Genomic DNA, 12551 nt, shown 5'->3' on the forward strand with positions numbered 1-12551 from the left:
TTCTTTCTTCTTTCTTTTCTTTTTCTTTCTTCTTTCTTTCCCTTTCTCTCTCTTACTTCTTTCTTTTTCTCTCTTTCTTTCCTTTTTTTTCTTTTTTTGAGACAGAGTCGCACTCTGTCGCCCAGGCTGGCGTGCAGTGGTGTGATCTTGGCTCACTGCAAGCTCGCCTCCTGGGTTCACACCATTCTCCTGCCGCAGAGTCCTGAGTAGCTGGGACTACAGGCGCCCACCACCACGCCTGGCTAATTTTTTGTATTTTTGGTAGAGATGCGGTTTCATCTTGTTAGCCAGGATGGTCTGGATCTCTTGACCTCATGATCCACCCACCTCAGCCTCCCAAAGTGCTGGGATTACAGGCGTGAGCCACCACGTCTGGCTCTTTCCTTTTTTTTTTTTTTATTATACTTTAAGTTCTGGGTTAAATCTACAGAACATGCAGTTTTATTACATAGGTATACACATGCCATGCTTGTTTGCTGCACCCATCAACCGGTCACTTACATTAGGTATTTCTCCTAATGTTATCCCTCCCCCAGGTCCCCATCCCTGGACAGGCTCCTGTGTGTGATGTTCTCCTCCCTGTGTCCATGTGTTCTCATTGTTCAACTAACTCCCACATATGAGTGAGAACATGCAGTGTTTGGTTTTCTGATCTTGTGATAGTTTGCTGAGAATGATGGTTTCCAGTTTCATCCATGTCCCTGAAAGGACGTTAACTCATCCTTTTTTATGACTGCATAGTATTCCATGGTGTATATGTGCCACATTTTCTTAATCCAGTCTATCACTGATAGACATCTGGGTTGGTTCCAAGTCTTTGCTATTGTGAATAGTACCGCAATAAACATAAGTGTGTATGTGTCTTTATCATACAATGATTTATAATCTTTTGGGTATATGCCCAGTAATGGGATTGCTGGGTCAAATTGTATTTCTGCTTCTAGATCCTTGAGGAATCACCATATTGTCGTCCACAATGTTTGAACTAATTTACACTCCCACCAAAAGTGTAAAAGCATTCCTACTTTTTCACAACCTCTCCAGTATCTGTTGTTTCCAGACTGTTTAATGATTGACATTCTAACTGGTGTGAGATGGTATCTCATTGTGGTTTTGATTTGCATTTCTCCAATGACAAGAGAAGATGAACATTTTTTCGTATTTCTGTTTGCTGCATAAATGTCTTCTTTTGAGAAGTGCCTGCTCATATCCTTTGCCCATTTTTTGATGGAGTTGTTTGTTTTTCTCTTGTAAATTTGTTTAAGATCTTTGTGGATTCTGGATATTAGCCCTTTGTCACAGGGATAGATTGCAAACATTTTCTCTCCTTCTGTAGATTCCCTGTTCACTCTGCTGATAGTTTCTTTTGCTGTGCAGAAGCTCTTTAGTTTAATTAGATCCCATTTGTCTATTTTGGCTTTTGGTGTTTTAGACATAAAGTTTTTGCCCATGTCTATGTCCTGAATGGTATTGCTCAGGTTTTCTTTCAGGATTTTTATGTTCCTAGGTCTTCCATTTAACTCTTTGATTCATCCTGAGTTGATTTTTGTATAAGGTGTAAGGAAAGGGTCCAGTATCAGTTTTCTGTATTTGGCTAGCTAGTTTTCCCAACACCACTTATTAAATAGGGAATCTTTTCCCCACTGCTTGTGTGTGCCAGGTTTGTCAAAGATCAGACGGTTGTAGATGTGTGGTGGTATTATTGAGGCCTCTGTTCTGCTCAATTGGTCTCTATCTCTGTTTTGCTACCAGTACCAGGCTGTTTTGGTTACTGTAGCCTCATAGTGTAGTTTAAAGTCAGGTAGTGTGATGCCTCCAACTTTGTTCTTCTTGCCCAGGATTGTCTTGGCAATGTGGGCTCTTTCTTTTCTCCATATGAAGTTCAAAGCAGTTTTTTTCCAATTCTGTGAAGAAAGTCAGTGGTAGCTTGATGGAGAGAGCATTGAATCTGCAAATTACTTTGGACAGTATGGCCATTTTCACAATATTGATTCTTCCTATCCATAAGCATGGAATGTTTTTACATTTGTTTGTGTACTCTTTTATTTCCTTGAGCAGTGGTTTGTATTTTCCTTGAAGAGATCCTTCACATCCCTTGTAAATTGGATTCCTACGTCGTTTACTCCCTTTGTAGCAATTGTGAATGGGAATTCACTCATGATTTGGCTCTCTGTTTGTCTGTTATTGGTGTATATAAATGCTTGTGATTTTTGCACATTGATTTTGTATCCTGAGACTTTGCTAAAGTCGCTTATCAACTTAAGGAGATTTTGCGCTGAGATGATGGGGTTTTCTAAATATACAATCATGTCATCTGCAAACAGACAATTTGACTTCCTCTCTTCTTATTTGAATAGCTCTATTTCTTTCTTTTGCCTGATTTTCCTGGCCAGATCTTCCAATACTATGTTGAATAGGAATGGTGAGAGAGGACATCATTGTCTTGTGTTGGCTTTCAAAGGGAATGCTTCCTGTTTTTGCCCATTTAGTATGATATTAGCTGTGGGCTTGTAATAAATAGCTCTTATTATTTTGAGATACATTTCATCAATACCTAGTTTACTGAGAGGTTTTAGCATGAAGGGGTGTTGAATTTTATCCAAGGCCTTTTCTGCATCTATTGAGATAATCATATTGCTTTTGTCATTGGTTCTCTTTACATGATGGATTACATTTATTAATTTGCGTATGTTGAACCAGCCTTGGATCCCAGGGATGAAGCCCACTTGATCATGGTGGATAAGCTTTTTGATGTGCTGCTGGCTTTGGTTTGCCAGTATTTTATCGAGTATTTTCTTTTTTTATTTTTATTTTTATTTTTTTGAGACGGAGTCTCGCTCTGTCGCCCAGGCTGGAGTGCAGTGGCGCAATCTCGGCTCACTGCAAGCTCCGCCTCCCGGGTTTATGCCATTCTCCTGGCTCAGCCTCCAGAGTAGCTGGGACTACAGGCACCTGCCATCTTGCCCAGCTATTTTTTTGTATTTTTTAGTAGAGACGGGGTTTCACCGTGTTAGCCAGGATGGTCTCAATCTCCTGACCTCGTGATCCACCCGTCTCGGCCTCCCAAAGTGCTGGGATTACAGGCTTGAGCCACCGCGCCCAGCCTGAGTATTTTCACATTGATGTTCATCAGGAATATTGGCCTGAAATTTTCTTTTTTTTGTGTGTGTGTCTCTCCCAGATTTTGGTATCAGGATGATGTTCGCCTCTTAAACTGAATTAGGGAGGATTCCCTCTTTTTCTATTGTTTGGAATAGTTTCAGGAGGAAAAGTATCAGCTCCTCTTTGTACCTCTGGTAGAATTCTGCTGTGAATCTGTCTGGTCCTAGACTTTCTTTGGTTGGTAGGCTATTATTTACTGCCTCAATTTCAGACCTTGTTATTGGTTTATTCAGGGACTCAACTTCTTCCTGGCTTAGACTTGGGAGGCTGTATGTGTCCGGGAATTTATCCATTTCTTCTAGATTTTCTAGTTTATTTGTGTAGAGGTGTTTATAGTATTCTCTGATGGTAGTTTGTATTTCTGTGGGATTGGTGGTAATATCCCCTATATCACTTTTTATTGCATTTATTTTATTCTTCTCTCTTTTCTTCTTTATTATTTTGGCTAGCAGCCTATCTATTTTGTTGATTTTTTCACAAAATCAGTTATTGGATTCATTTATTTTTTGAAGGATTTTTCATGTCTTTATCTCCTTCAGTTCTGCTCTGATCTTAGTTATTTCATGTGCTCTGCTAGATTTTGAATTTGTTTGCTCTTGCTTCTCTAGTTTTTTTTTAATTTTGATGTTACGGTGTCCATTTTAGATCTTTCCTGCCTTTTCTTGTGGGCATTTAGTGCTATAAATTTCCCTCTACACACTGTTTTAATTGTGTCCCAGAGATTCTGGCACATTGTGCCTTAATTCTCATTGGTTTCAATGAACATCTTTATTTCCACCTTCATTTTGTTATTTACCCAGTAATCATTCAGGAGCAGGTTGTTCAGTTTCCATGTAGTTGTGCAGTTTTGAGTGAATTTCTTAATCCCGAGTGCTAATTTGATTACACTGTGTTCTGAGAGACTGTTTGTTATGATTTCCTGTCTTTTGCATTTGCTGAGGAATGTTTTACTTCCAATTATGTGGTCAATTTGAGAATAAGTGCAATGAGGTGCTGAGAAGAATGTATATTCTGTTGATTTGGGTTGGAGAGTTCTGTAGATGTCTATTAGGTTCACTTCATCCAGAGCTGAGTTCAAATCCTGAATATCCTTTTTAATTTTCTGTCTCATTGATCTGCCTAATATTGACAGTGTGGTGTTAAAGTCTCCCGTTGTTACTGTGTGGGCATCTAAGTCTCTTTGTAGGTCTCTAAGAACTTGCTTTATGAATCTGGGTGCCCCTGTATTGGGTGCATACATATTTAGCATAGTTAGCTCTTCTTGCTGCATTGATCCCTTTACCATTATGTAATGCCCTTATTAGTCTCTTTTGATCTATGTGGCTTAAAGTCTGTTTTATCAGAGATTAGGATTGCAACTCCTGCTTTTTGTTTGTTTGTTTTTGCTTTCCATTTGCTTCTCCATCCCTTTATTTTGAGCCTATGTGTGTCGTTGCATGTGAGATGGGTCTCCTGAATACAGCACACTGATGGGTCTTGACTCTTTATCCAATTTGCCAGTCTGTGTCTTTTAATTGTGGCATTTAGCTCATTTAAATTTGAGGTTAATATTGTTATGTGTGAATTTGGTCCTGTCATTTTGATGCTAGCTGCTTGTTTTGCCCATTAGTTAATGCAGTTTCTTCATAGTGTCGATGTTCTTTACAATTTGGTATGTTTTCACAGTGGCTGGTACCAGTTGTTCCTTTCCATGTTTAGTGCTTCCTTCAGGAGCTCTTGTAAAGCAGGCCTAGTGGTGACAAAATCCCTCAGTATTTACTTGTCTGTAAAGGATTTTATTTCTCCTTCCTTATGAAGCTTAGTTTGGCTGGATATGAAATTCTAGGTTGAAAATTCTCTTCTTTGAGAACATAGAATATTGGCCCCCACTCTCTTCTGGCTTTTAGGGTTTCTGCAGATCTGCTCTTAGTCTGATGGGCTTCCCTTTGTGGGTAACCTGACCTTTCTCTCTGGCTGCCCTTAACTTTTTTCCTTCATTTCAACCTCAGTGAATCTGAAAATTATGTGCCTTTGGGTTGCTCTTCTCAAGGAGTATCTTTGTGGTGTTCTCTGTATTTCCTGAATTTGAATGTTGGCCTGTCTTGCTAGGTTGGGGAAGTTCTCCTGGATAATATCCTGAAGCGTGATTTCCAGCTTGATTCCATTCTCCCTGTCACTTTCAGGTACACCAATCAAATGTAGAATGAATTTTCACATAGTCTCATATTTCTTGGAGGCTTTGTTCATTCCTTTTTATTCTTTTTTCTCTAAGCTTGTCTTCTCTCTTTATTTCATTAAGTCGACCTTCAGTCACTGATATCCTTTCTTCTGCTTAGTCAATTCAGCTATTGATACTTGTGCATGCTTCACGAAGTTCTTATGCTGTGTTTTTCGGTTCTACCAGGTCATTTATGTTCTTCTCTACATTGGTTATTCTGGTTAGCAATTTGACTATCCTTTTCTTCAAGGTTCTTAACTTCCTTGCATTGGGTTACAACATGCTCCTTTAGCTCAGGGCATTATTACCCACTTTCTGAAGCCTACTTTTTTCAGTTCGTCAAACTCATTCTCTTTCCAGTTTCGTTCCCTTGCTGGTGAGGAGTTGTGATCCTTTGGAGGAGGAGAGGTGTTCTGGTTTTTGGAATTGTCAGCCTTTTTGCACTGTTATTTTCTCATTTTTGTGGATTTCTGTAGCTTTGGTCTTTGATGTTGTTGACCTACAGATGGTCTCTTTGAGTGGATATCTTCACAAACCTTTCTGTTTGCTTCTTTTCCTTTTAACAGTCAAGCACCTCTGCTGACAGTCTGCTGGAGTTTGCTGGAGGTCCACTCCCGACCCCGTTTGCCTTGGTACAACCAGCACAGACTGCAGAGCAGCAAAGATTGCTTCCTGTTCTTTCCTCTGGAATATATGAGGTGTCTGTCGGCCCCTACTGGGAGGTGTCTCCCAGTCAGCATACACGGGAGTCAGGGACCCACTAGAGGAGGCAGTCTGACCCTTAGCAGAGCTCGAACACTGTGCTGGGAGGTCTGCTGCTCTCTTCAGAGCTTCCAGGCTGGGATGTTCAAATCTGCTATAAGCCCCTGATTGGTACTGCTGCGTTTTTCACAGAGATACCCTTTCCAGAATGGAGAAATCTGGCAGTCTGGCCACAGCTGCCTTGCTGAGCTGCAGTGATCTCCGCCCAGTTCGAACCTCCCAGCGGCTTTGTTCACACTGTGACCTCTAAATCACCTACTCAAGCCTCAGCAATGGCGCATGCTCCTCTCCACACCAAGTTCGACTGTCTCAAGTGGATCTCAGATGGCTACCCTGCTGGCAGCGAGAATGTCAAGCCAGTGGTTCCTAGTTTCCTGGGCTCCATGGGGGTGAGACCCACCAAGTCAGACCACTTCACTCCCTTGCTTCAGCACTCCTTTCCAGGGGAGTGAACAGTTCTGTCCCACTGGCATTCCAGGTGCCTCTGGGGTATGGAAAAAAAGCGCTCCTGCAGCTAGTTCAGTGTCTGCCCAATTGGCCATCCAGTTTTGTGCTTGAAACCCAGGGCCCTGGTGGGTTAGGCACCACAGGGAATCTCCTGGTTTGTGGGTTGTGAAGTGTGGGACAAGTGCTGTATCTGTGCAGGAGTTCCTCCAGCTCAGACCCTCATGGCCCCCTTTGGGTAGGGGGAGAAATTCTCTGACCCTCTTGCGCTTTCCAGGTGAGGCGATGTCCCACCCTGCTTCGACTCACCCTCCGTGGGCTGCACCCACTGTCTAACCAGTCCCAATGAGATGAACCGGGTACTTCGGTTGAAAATGCAGAAATCACCCGTCTTTTGAGTCGATCTCACTGGGAGCTGCAGACCGGTGCTGTCCCTATTCAGCCATCTTGAATCCACCACACATAAACTTTTTAAGGAATTAATTTTTAATATTCATTATGTTTAAAAATCTACTTATCACTCAACATTTATTTTACACTGATAAGTTAGATTTTTGTCTTGTTTGGACAAGCTAATAGATTTGACGGCAAAAAGTCAGTTGTTCAAAAGTTACTGGATACCAATGCCATTTAAGATCTAAAATGTGATGTTTGCGTCATTAATCAGTGAAATTATGTATTTGAAAAGGGAGAGTGTGATCTTCAGAATGTCCTACAAATCATGACTAAAAAAGTCTCAAAATACTGTCTGAGACCTGATAAATATTTCTGATGGATATTGGTTATTAGAATCTGTCAACAAAAATAAGAACATCATTTCTGTTTGCAGGGTATACATATTTCTGGGGAAAAGTACAAAGATATGGTATAACAGATTTGATGAAATTCATTTGCTTTTGCCAAAACAAATCTACAATGTGATACAATGAACACCAACTCCCAAATTATTTTTCTTAACTACTGAAGCTTTCATATCTTGTGTGAGTCAGTCCTCCTGCCGGAACCATTTAAGATGCTATATTTGGAGTTCAATGTACACCCCTTGTCCAGGTTTCACAGATAACACAGCTTTTCACTGAATTAAAGGATATGATAGTGGTTCAAAGGGTTGCTTTGTTCTACATTTATATTCAAAATGCTTTGGGTTGCTTCAGAGCCTGAAATAGCTCCAAAAAGGATGTAAAGAAATACAGATACTAACAAAATATTTGAAATTAACTTAATTTTTTTTTTTTTGAGACAGAGTCTTACTCTGTCACCCACGCTGGAGTGCAATGGCACAATCTCAGCTCACTGCAACTTCTGCCTCCTGGGTTCATGCAATTCTCCTGCCTCAGCCTCCCAAGCAGCTCAGATTACAGGCCCCTGTCACTATGCCCAGCTAATTTTTGTATTTTTAGTAGAGACGGGGTTTCACCATGTTAGTCAGGCTGTCCCTAACTCCTGACCTCAGGTGATTTGCCTGCCTCAGCCTCCCAAAGTGCTGGGATTACAGGTGTGAGTCACCAGACCTGGCTAAAATTTTAACTTTGTTTTGGAGCAAAGAAAAATGTTCATATAAACATTTATTTTCTTTACATTTCTTCAGTCTTAGCTAGAGCCTTCCCACCCGCTCTCCTCTCTAGCACTTTCTCACAACCTCCATCCTTCTGTTATGTTCAGAGCTTGACTGATATTGTTCGGTCTCCACAGAAAAACGGGTGAGAGAAAAAAGAACAAACCAGAATCATCTTTAGCTGGTGGAGTGGCGGGGAGGAAGCTAGAAACACTCATTTATTACTACTCTTATGATGAAGGAAATTGAATAGCAGAAAGTACATGTCAAGCTGCTGACAATAAATGTCAATACAATCTATGATTTTCAGTCGTTTTATGATCACTTTTTTGTGACGATAATATACTTTTCATATTTTAATTATGAGTACTCAGTTAATAATATTATCTGTTTTCAGCCAACATGAATACGTTTATGGCTCTCTCCAAGTAAGACTTGCTCTTGAGTTCTTATTTATGAAATATTTTCAAGAGCTAAAATGTAGTAGAACTCCATTTGTCATTGTGATATGAAGTTTCACTTCAATTCAAAACTCGAAAGACACTAGAAAAATTCACATGATAAATAAACTAACATGACTCATGTGTAAACAAAAAGAAAGCAAGTGCCTGCCTGTCTTGTTTTGCTGCTGCCTAAGAATTATTTTGAAATGAAAACTGAAAGCTTCTCTCTATATTAAAGCTTCATTTAACAAACTTAAATTTGATACAACAGCACTCTTAAAAATGCTGTTCAAAGAACAATTAAATATTTTCTTTTGCCACAAGGAATGCACAGTTCAGTATATATGTAGTCTGTTAAAATGATCTAAAAGAAAACAACAAAGAAAAAAAGTAGAGGCTTCATTTTAACTTTTTATCATCTGGAATCATTCTTCAGAAAATAATTTCTGTGTTAGTTCATCAAAATTCCAAAAGAAATGCAATTCATAAGTTATGTAATAATACCTTGCATTTTAAGATGCTATTAATACTTCTAGTTAACAAGAAACATGACACAGAGATATGGACTCCAGGCTTAAATTTAACAAAAGTGTGACTTTCGGACCTGTGAACTTCATTTTCATCAACACAATCCTTTATTGTTTTGAGTATAAATTATTTTGATCAATTTTATGATTACTTTTTAAAGTATATATTTGCCAATATTCTTTCTTATACAATTCCCTCTGAAGTGGGATCTTGAGGGCAGTAAAAATGCTTCAGGTCTATTCATTCCAAAAACAGTGGCCATACTGTTTGTGTTAAGATATCTTTGCACTTTATCCTTGCCAGAGCCTCTTTCCTCAGTTTCATGCCTAGTCTGTGAAGACTCATTGTCTCTCAATATATTTATTTTTCTTAATTAGATTCAACAGCCGGGCATGGTGGCTCAAGCCTGTAATCCCAGCACTTTGGGAGGACAAGACTGGCAGATCATGAGGTCAGGAGTTCGAGACCATCCTGGCTAACACGGTGAAACCCCGTCTCTACTAAAAAATACAAACAGCTAGCCAGGCGAGGTGGCTGGTGCCTGTAGTCCCAGCTACTCGGGAGGCTGAGGCAGGAGAATGGCGTAAACCCGGAAGGCAGAGCTTGCAGTGAGCTGAGATCCGACCACTGCACTCCAGCCGGGGCAACAGAGCGAGACTCTGTCTCAAAAAAAAAAAAAAAAAAAAATTAGATTCAGCTTCTGTTGCTGGTAATCAAAAAACCCTAATGAATGCAAGGTCATTAGGAGACCAAATATTTTGAAATGAAAAGAAATCTTGAAAAACAGAGGATAGTAAAACAGATTGGTTCAGATTGACAGAGGAAACCAAAGCATATTTAGATGAGACTGCTTTGAAAAGTGGATGATTTCCAAGGAATGCCAAATCTGAGATAACAGATTAACAACAACAACAACAAAAAAACAGTAGGCTGGTCTAATGACAACCATCTGGACATTGGTTGGGGAACCATATTTATAGGATGCAATGGAGCAATTAGATAGAAATAGTTAATTCTAGAAGATGTATATAAAGTAGAAAAATGTTTTATGTAGTTTTGTTTACAAAGGCATATGAAGACGTATAAATACATTGGATCAGGTCAGGAAGGAGGCTAAGAAAAAATGATAGCAGTTGTTAATCTTGAGGGAAGGTGGAAAATGAAGCTGTTCAGATATGACAGGAGGCCTTAGATTTACATAAAGTATTCTGTATTGTTTGATATTTTAAAATGTGAATGGGTTCATCTTTTTTCTGCATAATTAAAACCTCACCTTTTAAAAAATAAAAAAGTTTTAATAATTAAAAAATCAATATAGTATCTCATCTAGAGGTTTTTCTAGAAATCAGGTATCATTACTTGTTAAAGTGCATTCTGTGGGGTCTTTTGACTTTTTTACTTGCTTTTTAAAAATTTTTTATAAACATCTTTATTGATGTTTGTTATACAAAACACTACACACATCTATGCAATTTGATGGGTTTGAACATACGTATACAACTATAAATCATCATTACAATCAAGGTAAAAAAAATACAAAACATATCGGTCATTTCCAAAAGTTCCTCCTGCTTCATCCTGTTTATTTTGTTGTTTATTTGTTTGGTAAGAACACTTAGCTGGAGATTTACCCTAACAAATTTTTAAGTGTGTAAAGCAATATTGTTAACTATATGCATGATACTCTACAGGAAATCTCTATAATTTAGTGATTTTACGTAACTGTTACTTTATACTAGTTGTACAACACACTTCCTCCTCCTCTCATCCCCTCACAGCCACCATTCTAGTCCCTGCTTCAATCATTTTGACAATTTTAAATAACTTATATAGGTGGGATTACACAAAATTTCCTATGACTGGCCTAGTTCACTTAGTATAATGTCCTCTAGGTTTATTAATGTTGTTGCATTGGCAGAATTTCCTTCCTTAAAAAGGCTTAGTAATACTTACTGTATGTACATACCATGTATTGCATTTTCATTATTTTATTTGACTTTTCTATTCAAATTGGACAGTTTCTAGCTATATGCATAGATTCTCTGATTTCTTAAAAGTATTTTTCTCTTAAACAGTGTTTTTCATGGAATTGTATATGGGGAAGATGACAAATTAACTTTTAAATGCACCTAAATAATTTAAATCACCCCTTCCCCACTGAGAAATAGCATTGCTAACACTATTTCGTAGTTATAGGTCTTAATTATGTCATGGAGATCTCACATATATGACAAAGAAAGTGATTACAGATATTTTAGGTGTCACATGCCATTTGTGTCACAGAATAATTAACAATTAAATAAAAGATTGAATTCCTTTTCTACCATAATCATTTGCTAGAAATATTACATAATGATGTGCCTCTGCACATATTTACTCAGCTCTGCATTCAGTGATGCCTGGTAACTTGAAATCATGGTGGAAGCATTTATGCCTCAGAAATTAGCAAATACTATGGATCAGGGCTTTTCCCCCTGAGAGTCAGCTATGAAATTTTACCAGCACCTGCCGATCCAGCCTCGTCAAAATTCCCACTCCTAGACTGAGTGTCTTCTCTTTTCATTTCGCCCAGCTACAGGTGCTTGGCTCCATCTCCTTGCCCCATAGACTCTCTTTTCTTTAACCTCAAATCTTAATTATCTTATAACATGTCACTTTGCAGAGAGGGCTACTCTGACACTCAGGTTGAGTTAAGACCACCAATTAAATCTCATAGCACCAGGTATTCAATACAAATAATAATTGCAATTAAATAATTCTATGCAAATTCATTTTAATAGCATTCAGCAAATGTTATTGAGAATCTCTTGTGCTGTGCACTGTTCCTGGTTCTGGGGGTAAAACAATGAACAAAACCAACACTGCCTCTATAGTCATGAAGATTTTATACTAGTGAAGAAGGTAGGAAGACATCATGAAATGTATAATCTTTGGTGGAATTAAGTGCTCTGACAACCATAAAGAAAGTATCATGACAGAGATGCGTAAGGATGATTCAGAAGTATTTTCTTTGGAAGTGGCATTTAAACAGAGAGGTGAATAAAGTAAGGGCATGAGTCAAATATACACTCCTGGGATCCAGCAGTCCTCCCACCTCAATCCCCGAGTAGCTGGTACCACAAATATGTGTTAACATGCCCAGGTTATTTTAATTTTAATTTTTGTAGTGACAGAACCTCTATTTGTTGCCCAGGCTGGGTCTTGAACTCCTGGCCTCAGGTGATTCTCCTGCCTGGACCTACCAAGGTTCTAGAATTACAGGCATGAACCACCACAGCCCATCATATTTGTTGTTGTGGTCATTTGACTTTGAGATAATATATGCACTAAAGAAGGCTTTATTATGTACTGCTGAAAGCGCTTGGCCTCTGAGTTAAATGGGATTATGCACTTTTAACTTTTAAAGCTCACTTTTTAAAAATAATTTTTTAGAAGACCTGGTGATTATACATGATAATAA

This window comes from Piliocolobus tephrosceles, chromosome 3 (genome assembly GCF_002776525.5).
Source record: "Piliocolobus tephrosceles isolate RC106 chromosome 3, ASM277652v3, whole genome shotgun sequence".
Classification (NCBI taxonomy): domain Eukaryota; kingdom Metazoa; phylum Chordata; class Mammalia; order Primates; family Cercopithecidae; genus Piliocolobus; species Piliocolobus tephrosceles.